The 11074-nt window shown below is 36.7% G+C and overlaps 1 pseudogene; it reads left to right on the top strand.

Moving 5' to 3' along the window:
- Positions 1-208: 208 nt before the first annotated feature.
- On the top strand, positions 209-560 carry LOC112907196 (large ribosomal subunit protein eL27 pseudogene; annotated as a pseudogene).
- Positions 561-11074: the final 10514 nt, after the last annotated feature.

Here is an 11074-nt window from a genome sequence, read left to right as displayed (position 1 = left end):
CAGAATTCAACTCACCACATTCCTCCTTTCATTTTTTTTTTGCCTTGGTGATTATAGAAGCATGTGTCGAGATGGAGCATCTATCAGCCTGTGTCTCTGAAAGTTTGCAATGAGCAGAGGCCTTCCATCCAAAGTAAGACATGTGGCAAGTAGAAGTATAAAATTATGTTACCGCTTTCTGCTATAGGCTCAAGTGACTGGTGTCAAGATGGGCTAGTTCATGCAATCCAGAAAGGTGGTGCTGGTCCAGCTGGATGCTAATCCAGACACAAAGCAGTCATTGTGAAGAACACTGATGATGTCATCTAAGCATATCTCTACAGCCATGCTCTGATCGACAAGAGCTTAAAGATCAAGTCTTTTGTGAAACTTTATAACTACTATCACCTCATACCCACAAGGTACTCTGTGGACATCCCCTTGGACAAAACTGTCATTCAAGGATGTCTTCAGATACTCTGTTCTTAAAAGCAAGGCCCAAAGAAAGACCATGGTCAGGTTTGAGGAGAAGTACAAGACCTGGAAAAAACAAATGGTTCTTCCAGAAACTGTGGTTTTAGGTCTGTTTTGTTTCAGTCATTAAACATACCCAAAAAACAGCAAATAAATAAAAAATAAAGTTGTGCTGTGCCAAAAGCCACTGAGATTTGGGAGTTGTTTGCCACTGCATCATCATCTCATATATCCTGATGTGTATGCTGCTTTCTTGAAAGTATTAGAAATTTGCAGTGGAGGCAGTTCTAGTCACATAGTCTTGTTCAAGGGACACCCTTCTTTTTCCCTTCAAGTACACTCAAAATCTCTTTTTTATTCACTCCCCTGTTGAACTGCATTGCAGTTCAAGTGAAGTAAATGCAGGGTAGAGAGATGGTCAAAAATGCTTAAAAGGCCTCTTAAGAATCTCTTTTCTCTATTTTTGGAAATTTGGTTCAGAAATAAGTTAGTTATTCTTGTATAACCAATCATCTTAAAACTTTGAGGCTTGAACTTTCTTACACCATACACAAAAGTAAACTCAAAATGTGAGACCTGAAACCATAAAAATCCTAAAAGAGAACACAGGCAACAATTTCTTTGACAACACTGTAGCACATTTTCTATATATGTCTCCTGTGGCAAAGAAAACAAAAGCAAAAAAATACTAAATAAAAATACTATTAGAAGTATATCAAAATAAATTCCTTCTGCACAATAAAGGAAACAATCAACAAAAGAAAAAGATGACATACTGAATGGGAGAAAATGTTTGCAGATGATATATCTGATAGGAGTTTGTATACAAAATATGTAAAGAACTTATACAACTCAACTTATACAACTCAACATCCAAAACCAAATAATCCAATTAAAAATGAGCAGAGGACATGAACAGACATTATCCAAAGAAGACATCCAGATGGCCAAGAGACATGTGAAAAGATGTTCAACATCACTCATTATCAGAGAAATGCAAATCAAAACCACTATGAGATATCACCTCACACACTCAGAATGGCTAAAATCAAAAACACAAGAAACAAGTGTTGGCAGGAAGGTGGAGAAAAAGGAACTCTCACCCACTGTTGATGGGAATGCAGACTGATGCAGCCACTATGGAAAATAGCATGGAGTTTCCTTAAATAATTAAAAATACAATTGCCATATGATCCAGTAATTCCACTACTGGGTATTTACCCAATGAAAACAAAAAATACTAATTCGAAAAGACACATGCATCCCTATATTTATTGCAGCATTATTTACAATAGCCAAAAGATGGAATTAACACAAATTTCCATCAAGAGATGAATGGATAAAAATGTTATATATATATATATATATTTTTTTTTTTTACACACACACACACACACAATGGAATATTAGCCATAAAAATGAAGAAAATCTTGTCATTTACAACAACATGGATGGTCCTAGACAGTATAATGCTAGGTAAAAGAAGTCTATCAAAGAAAGACAAATACCATATGATTTCACTCATATGTAGAATTTAAGAAATAAAACAGATGAACAAAGAAAAAAAGAGACAAACCAAAAAACAGACTCTTAACTATAGAGAGCAAACTGGTGGTTACCAAAATGGTAGTAGGGGGAGAGGAGGAATGAGTGAAGGGGATTAAGAGTACACTTATGATAAGCACTGAGTAATGTATAGAATTTTTGAAGCACTGTATTGTATACCTGAAACTAATAGAACACTGTACATTAATTATACTGGAACTTAAAAAGCAAATTATTTTTTAAAAAAATTTTGAGGTTTACAACATCAACTATTTATTATTTCTTATGGATATAAAAATCACCTCAATTGTTTTGTTGACCTGGGCTAGGTTTAGCTGCTCTCATTTGGGTTCTTCCCTATGTCTGCAGTCATCTAAAGGAGTAGTTCAGGGACTCATGACTCATTTTTGTTCCATGTAGTCTCTTATCCTTCAACAAACCATACAAGACTGTTTCCATAGGAATGGCAGGATTCCAGGACAGGAGTACAATACCCAAGTACTTTTTCAAACCTCTGCTTGTATCATGTCTGCTACTATTCCATTGGCCAAAGAAAATCATATGAACAAGCCCAGAATCAGTATAGGACCAGCACTATCAAAGGGCATGGATACAGATGGCATAAAATATAGGGGACCACTAGTGCATTTCATTCATTAACTGATTATGATTATTTATTACTAATTATTAACCTCAATGTATTAATCAGTGCAATTAATATATTACATAATGTGCTTAGGAAAAGATAAGTTTGCATAACAAGCTGTGTCAGTTTATACTTTAAAACCTTTCCCTTGGTGGTTGCTAGAAGGGCAGGGGACAAAATAGGTGAAGGAGATTAATAGGTACAAGCTTTCAGTTGTAAAATAAACGAGTCATGGAGATGAAAAATATGGTTTAGGGATTATAGTCAATATTATAATAACATTGTAGGGTGACTGATGGTGACTACACCTATAGTGATGAACATTAAGTAATGTACAGAATTGTCAAATCACAGTTGTACACCTGAAACTAATATAACATTATACATCAACTATCCTTCAATAATAAAAATTTTAAAGATTTTTATTTATTTATTTGACAGAGAGGTCATGTTGGGGAAGGGCAGAGGGAGAGAGAGAATCCCAGAAGAAGCCCCGCCAAGTATAGAGCCCAACATGGGGCTCAATCTCACAACCCGTGAGATCAAAACCTGAGCAAAAATCACAAGTCGAACACTTAATGTCTGAGACACCCAGGCACCCCAATAATAAAAATTTTTAAAAACCAGAAACCCTTTACTAAAACCTGCTTATAGATGTGGTTCTGGCCACCTACATGGTTGTTATTTGATGATGATACTTCATAGCCTACTTGCTAGGATCTGTGCACCTTTGTCAAGGCCCTAGAAGCCTTTCTGCATTCCTGCCAAGAAACTCTGGCTCCCACAGACTCTTTCTAATGGTCTCATAGTCCTGTATACACTTGGCACCTAAGATGCCTATACACTCTTGATAAGGGAGTGAAAAGCCCGTGGGCACATTCTTTTTTAAATCCTGAAATGTTCCCTGAATCCATAGGAAGTCATACTTACCTGTGCACCTAGCCCCCATAAAAGACAGCTGTGGGCTGCCATGGACTGAATGTCTGTGTGCCCCCAAAATCCATATGTTGAAGCCCTAACCCCCAGTGTGATAGTATTAGGAAGTGCGATCTTTGGGGGGTAATTAGGCTTGGATGAGTTCATTTGGGTGGAACATTCATGATGGGATTAGTGCCCTTACAAGAAAAGGAAGACACCAGAGCTTCCTTTCTCTGCCAGTGGGAAGACAGCCATCTGCAAGCCAGTAACAGGGCCCTCATCAAGAACTAAATCTGCCAACACCTGGTTCTTGGGCTTCCCACCCTCTGGAATTGTGAAAAATAAATGCCTGTTGTTTAAGCCCTCCAGTCTACAGTATTTTGTCATAATACCTCAAGCTTATTAAGACACAGACCAAAGTCAAATATCACATGCCTAAAAAGAGTAGCATTAGAAAGCTAGTATGAAGCTTGAACTTTCTTACACCATACACAAAAGTAAACTCAAAATGTGAGACCTGAAACCATAAATATGTATAATATAAAGTGTCAAGGTCAAAACAATCCACACACACATTCAAATCAAATGATGCATGATTTGCATCATTTGGGGTGCATGGCTGACTCAGTTGGTGAAGCATGCTACCCTTGATCTCAGGATTGTGAGTTCGAGCCCCATTTGGGTATAGAGATTACTTAAAAATAAACCCTTTAAAAAAAATCAGGGCATCTGGGTGGCTCAGTCAGTTGAGGATCTGACTAGTGATTTTGGCTCATGGGATCAAGCCTGCATCAGGCTCTCTGCTCAGTGGGGAGTCTGCTTGAGATTCTGTCCCTCTGTCCCTGCCCCCACTTGCATGTGCGCTTGTTCTCTCTCTCAAAAATGAATAAATAAATCTTAAAAAAAAAATGTTCAAAGCCATACCTAAGGCTTCTTCCTGTGTAATTTTTATCTCCAAATTCTATTCTCTGCTGTGTCATGCAATATTTCTGACCTATACACCAAATGTTAGGACTTTCAAAGTTAATAAATAACAGCCCTCTTTCCTGCTGAGATTATTTAGAAATTGAAAAGGAAGGCAACCAAAACATCACCTCTGTGGTTGATAAAAGTTAAACTAGAAGACACTATGTAGAGTGACAGCCAAATGTACCTGCTAACTGAAACCTAAAATTAGGCAGACTTCTTTATTCAGGCATAGGCAGTACTGATGAGAGTTGTAGTCTTCATATGGGAGGTAGGTGGTCTAATCCAGTAAGAATAACTGCACGTAAAGTTGAAGTTATCCTGCTTCCTAGTTCTTACTTCCCTTGGGCTTTTATTCTCCACAAGAATAAGAGTAGAAACCAAGCCAAGCCAATTTAAGTTATTCATCTAAAATGCAGAGCTCAGATGCCTCATTGATTGCTCTCTGGGACAGAGTAAGTAAAGGAGTAAAAGTACACTAATCAAGCAACCTCCACATTGATGAATCTATCTCCCTAAAATCAACAAAGAGGGATCCCTGGGTGGCACTGCAGTTTGGCGCCTGCCTTTGGCCCAGGGCACAATCCTGGAGACCCGGGATCGAATCCCACGTCAGGCTCCCGGTGCATGGAGCCTGCTTCTCCCTCTGCCTGTGTCTCTGCCTCTCTCTCTCTCTCTGTATGACTATCATAAATAAATAATTTAAAAAAAAAATCAACAAAGAAAAGAAAAATATTAAGAAATATAATATAATGTATATAAATGTTTATATAAATATTTATATATAAATATAAATGAATTTAAATATGTATTAAATATAAATAAATTTAAATATTTATATTTATAAATATAAAATATTATGAAAAGTATTCAAAGGCATAGTAGGAAAAAATTTCTTACATTGAAGGAAAAAGAAAATATGTATATTAAAGAGGAACACTGTGAATTCCACTTCTACCCATGAAGAAACTCAATGAAGGATATGTACATAGCCTTTTCAACAAATGATACTGGAACGCTTGGACACCAATTGTTAAAAAATGAAACAATCTAAATTTCACACCTTATATAAAAATTTACTCAATATAAATCACGTACTTAAATTTGAAGAGTTAAAGTGCTATTACCAAAAGATGGAGCAATGGTTATTGAAGAACTTTAATAGCTTAAAAAAAGTGTCCTTAACCAGTAACTGATTTGACAGTGTTTTTTTTTTTTTTTTCCTGCCAGAAGTATCAGTGTTGTCTGGCATTGATCATCATTCATTCATTCATTCATTCATGTATGTCACTCTTCTCAAAGGAGCTCAATACACAGGGAAATGAAGTATTTGTTCTTCTCCAGTCATTACAAGTGCTGAACTGTGACCATGTTAATCTGCCTGAAGAGGTAACACAGAATCTCACTAGGGGTACCCCTCTGCTGAGCACCTTTCAAGTTCACCTGGCACACTGTATTGGCTGGATTATGGCAAACAAGAAGGAAAATTTGCTCTCACTAGCTCCCCATATACCTCATGTCCTCTTCTACATTGAGCTTCAGAGACAGGACTTCCTTGGATCTTTAGGGTTCTTGGTAATTCCGCTCTCACTTTTGTAATTTTTCTCAGAAGCAGCACAGATAAAGAAAAAGTGGGGAAAAAAAAGCAATAGCAGTAGTATTTTCATAACCATAAAAGGCTATCTGGTTGAAGGTCTTCTGACTCTTTGCCTGCTTTCTATTGCCAAACAGCACATTTATTAAAACATACCAAAAGCCAAGTAGGCTGGTTGCTGGCAGCGAAGTTAATTTAAAGAACTGAAGTAGGAAGATTACAGAACTGGAGAGCTATGAGAACTACTTTCTGAAGAAAACTAAACAGCCAGGAAAGCACTGGATCTTTCGTAACAGAAATTGGTATAAACGTGGGGAGCTGTGCCAATATATCTGACACATACTCCCTTAGAATGTGGCCATATCAAAAGCAATATTATCAATGATTTACTAATATCAAAAATCAATATGAGACATTAGCAATATGATACTAATAATTAGATTTGGGAACTATATTGATTTTTATTATCAAAAACTGCATATTCTTTTTCCTATAAGTTACTGTTACTTGAGTTCTTAAAATTTGTTTTAGTAAAAAAGAAAAAAGAAAGAAAGAAAGAAGAAAGAAAGAAAGAAGAAAGGAAGAAAGAAAGAAGAAAGAAAGAAGAAAGAAAGAAAGAAAGAAAGAAAGAAAGAAAGAAAGAAAGAAAGAGAAAGAAAGAAAGAAAGAAAGAAGAAGGAAAAAAATTCAATTTGTATGTTCTTTGTTTTCTAAATCATCTCTTAGTAAGTTGGTTTTGACTCTTTCATACAAAGAAATCTTAGATCTTTCTGCCCGGCTTTCAACAGGCGGTCCCAGTAGCAGCACCAAAGGGAGTTGGTGAGCTCCCAGTTAGAAGGGCTTTCTGTCCTATCCCTTGTTAAGGACTATGGACATCTGCTCACTCAGGCTCAGTCCCATGCTGGTACAGTTTCAAGCCCAACCTCACTGCTAGTTCATTCTATAGAAAAAACGTGGGTGCTGTCAGTAAGTGGATTTAAGTTTTCCAAGGAGCTTTACGGTTTAAAAACACTTTCTTTTTACTGTTTTTACAGTTTAAAAAATGCCAACAACTTGTACATCACCTCTTCCAAAAATCCTTTCTTGTTTTATCTAATCACTTTTGTGATGATATTTGTGACAATCTTCTATACAGGAAGAAAACTGGATTACTTTGGATTTTACAGAGACTGTATACATTTTAGATGTGAAGTAGGTATCTTTACCCCTTTTTAGAGGCATTGGAAAAGACTCACTACTATGCTCAAGTCTTCCTAGCTGGTTGGTGGAAAAATGCAACCTAGGACTTAGATTTCCTGAATGAGTCCACCAAGTTTAACCTCTGTTCAAAACATAATAACAACCACTCATATATTTATAGTATTTGGAAATACTAGAAGCATTCCACATGCACCATCTCTCTCTGATCCTAGAAGTGCACTATAAAGTAAGCAGAATAAAGTATTGCATCTCCATTTTACAAATGTAAAAACCTGAAGGAAGAGTAGTGGTGGGGTTAAAAGATCTATCTAAGATCAAACAACATTCAAGTGGCAAAGTCAGATGGAGAAGCCAGGCATTGGGACTCCTCTCTCACACTGTATTCCAGTTCCATTCTATCTGCTTGCGCTTTACCTTTCATTCAACTGCTTCCTCAGTTTATCTAATTAAATTTATCTTATGCAGTTTTGCCTCCATACATAAAGGAAGCTGGACTACTTGGATTTTAAGAGGATTGGGGGATATTTTTATAGGGTGAAAACTTCTGTTGAAGAGTTCTGCTCAACAGGGCCTAGAATGATAAATGAAGAGGATGATGACGAGGAGGAGAAAGATAAAATAACCTGTGGATTATTTAGCAGAGTGTTTGTAGACTTGTCATTAGCCTTCCAATCAGGAAGATTTGTACCCAGTCTGTTTAAAATAACATTGGTTTGGGGTGCATGGCTGACTCAGCCCATGGGGCATGGGAGTTTTGATCTTGAGGGTTTTGTTTTGTTTTTGTTTTTTAGATCTTGAGGGTTTTAGCTCAAGCCTCATGTTGGGCCCAGAGTTTACTATAATAATAATAATAATAAAATTAAAAATAAATAAAATGTAATGAAATATCATTAGTGTCAGTTTTAAAAAAAAGTTTTGATTGCATTGTGAGCAGTATGGATCAACATTTCAGAGGTGTCTTTAAATAATATGTTGTCATTATTTAAAAAATTAAATCTTAAAAAAATGTAACAAAATATTTTGTTGGCACAAAAAATTCAAACAACTGGTTCATGTGAGCTAGGATCATTTGATGTATACACTTAGGTCTTTTTGACAGGAGAAGGTAAAATTATGGTTATTTAAAAATAGAGCTGTTAAAGATTGTGTCAAAACAGTTTCCTCCAATTGATTTTTTTACTGTAATAAAAAAAAATTGTGTACTTCTCCATGTGGTATCACATGGAAATCTAAATGTCCTTGAAATTTTCTTGACTCAGTCTAAAGATGCAGATAGCTGGCCTTCATTGAATAAGAATTCAACTGTGACTCAGAAGGTTTAAAAACTTGTCCCCAAACATTGATATCAGTGAATATGAGGACATTTGTAGAAAGATGGGAGATTCACATTTCCCTCTTTTGCAAGAAGGTAAGTTTTATTCATGCTAAAATCAATTCCTATTACTACCAAAAAAGTAAGGTTAAGTGTGTGTGTGTGTGTGTGTGTGTGTGTAGCTGTGTGTGTCTGTGTGAAAAAAATAATTTGCAAACTACTGGGCACTATTCACATGTAAAGTATTTTTTTATCATCACCCTATTAGGGAATTAAAAATGTCTCATTTGTTTGGTTCCCTTTAGCGTTTCATGTCTGATCACTTGGCAATAGAGCTTCATAGATAATAAAGGTGAAATATCCAGTAATTTTTTTTTAAGGAAAAGAAAAAAAATAAAAAACCTCTAGCTATGCCAAAGTTCTGAGAGTTCCATGTTGTGCAACAAAGCCACTGGCTTTGAACCAGTGCCATGACTCTAGCACCTTGTGCCAGATACTACATTTACTCAGGGTCATTTGGGCAAAAGTAATGAAAAATATTAAAGCAATGTTTATGTAGCAGATATGCAATATCAATCATGTTATGTACATTGGTGATAAGAGTAAGGATTGGGTTGTTTGGGAGAAAAGTGACATTTTTTCTTGAGTAGTGGAAAATTACCAGTTTATAGTGTGTTTGAGTTCTCTACTTAACTTTATTCCTTTATTCTTTCTTTATGCAGCTCCACTGTAAATCATTTTGATAGCAAAAAATAATAATAATAATAATAAATTAAATTGTAAAGGATCACCAGAAATGTTTTCAAGAAATGATCTGAGAGTCAAAGTAACATGGTGATAAACTATAAATTATATATTATCCAGCCTGTTATTTCTATGTTGAGATAAATGGGCAAAGTGTTGGAGCAATACTTATGCTCAGAAAATGCTTGCTAATTGTCCTCTAATGTCAGACCGCTGTCCAAATCCTACGTTTCCCAGATTTAATCAGATAACAAATTCTAAAGACCTGGAATTGCAACAAACACCCTGCTTAATGTAGCATAAGCTCTCGATCTACCAAGAGGTTCAAGTTGATAGTTGTACTGTGGCCTCAAATGTGGTTTTCTTTGAAATCCACTAAGCTGTTCCTCAAACCCCTGCTCTGCTAGTTCCATCCTAATGATGGCTTTTCTGTATTAGTTTATTCAGTAAACATTTAGTTAGCTCCTTAATTCCCCACCCAGCTTTTATATCTCCTGCCCAAAACACTAGCTCTTGATACTGTATTTTTATTTCCAAACTGAATGCCATTTCCCTAAAATGCAGGGTTTTCAATAATTATTAACCCCAAATTCATGGGGATCCCTGGGTGGCTCAGTGGTTTAGCGCCTGCCTTTGGCCCAGGGCGTGGTCCTGGAGTCCCGGGATCCGGTCCCACGTCGGGCTCCCTTCGTGGAGCCTGCTTCTCCCTCTGCCTGTGCCTCTGCCTCTCTCTCTTTCTCTCTGCCTCTCTCTCTCTCTCTGTCTCTCATGAATAAATAAATAAAATCTTAAAAAAAAAACAAGTTCAACCCTCAAAAGCCTAAGCAATCCATGGTATACCTAAAAATTGTATTTCCAATTGATAGTGTGTTTGAGTTCTCTACTTACCTTTATTTTATTCTTTCTTCATGCAGCTCCACTGTAAATCATTATGATAGCAAAAAAACAAAACAAAACTATGTCATTTTCCATATTCTTTCCTTTGGGGAAATGTATTGAATTCTCGCTTAGTAAAGCCAAAGGAGAATATATTCCCTTCAAAGTAACAGAAACCTTTACCTATCCTTTAAGAGACAGAAGTGAAACTAAATTTACTGCCTACATTGTTGCCCCAGGCACTTCCAGAAGCTACCTCATCGAATCCCCAAGTAAATAGTACACAGGTTTTACAAATGGGGAAATTGAGGCCCAGAGAGCCCAAAGTATAAAAAGGAAAAAAGGAATCAAATCAAGATTTACACCATTGGTAGTAGAATTTCATAATTCATGCACCTTCCAAGAACACCATCCTGCCTTTCAAAAGAAGTGTCTGGAGCCAAAGTCAACTACTGCTTGGGTGTTCTAAAGGAGGAACAAAGGGAAAGTATTCTTGTTAGGGGCTGAATTGTGTCCCCACCCCCAACCAAATTCATATAGTGAAGCTCTAAACCCCATTGCTTCAGAATGTGACTGTATTTAGAGAGGTTTTAAAGAGGTAATTAAGTTAAAATGAGACCAACAGTGTTGGCCCTAAGCCAATCTGACTGGTGTCCTTATAAGAAGAGGAGATTGGGGTGCCTGGGTGGCTCAGTCGGTTAAGCATCTGCATTTGACTCAGATCATAATCTCAGAGTGCTGGGATGGAGCCCCACATCTGGCTTCCTGCTCAGCGGGGAGCCTGCTTCTCCCTCTCCTCCCCACTTGTGCTTTCTGTCAC

The sequence above is a fragment of the Vulpes vulpes genome, chromosome 6, assembly GCF_048418805.1.
Source record: "Vulpes vulpes isolate BD-2025 chromosome 6, VulVul3, whole genome shotgun sequence".
Taxonomy (NCBI): domain Eukaryota; kingdom Metazoa; phylum Chordata; class Mammalia; order Carnivora; family Canidae; genus Vulpes; species Vulpes vulpes.
Note: the sequence above shows the minus strand (reverse complement) of the source record. Positions and strands in the feature narration are given on the sequence as shown.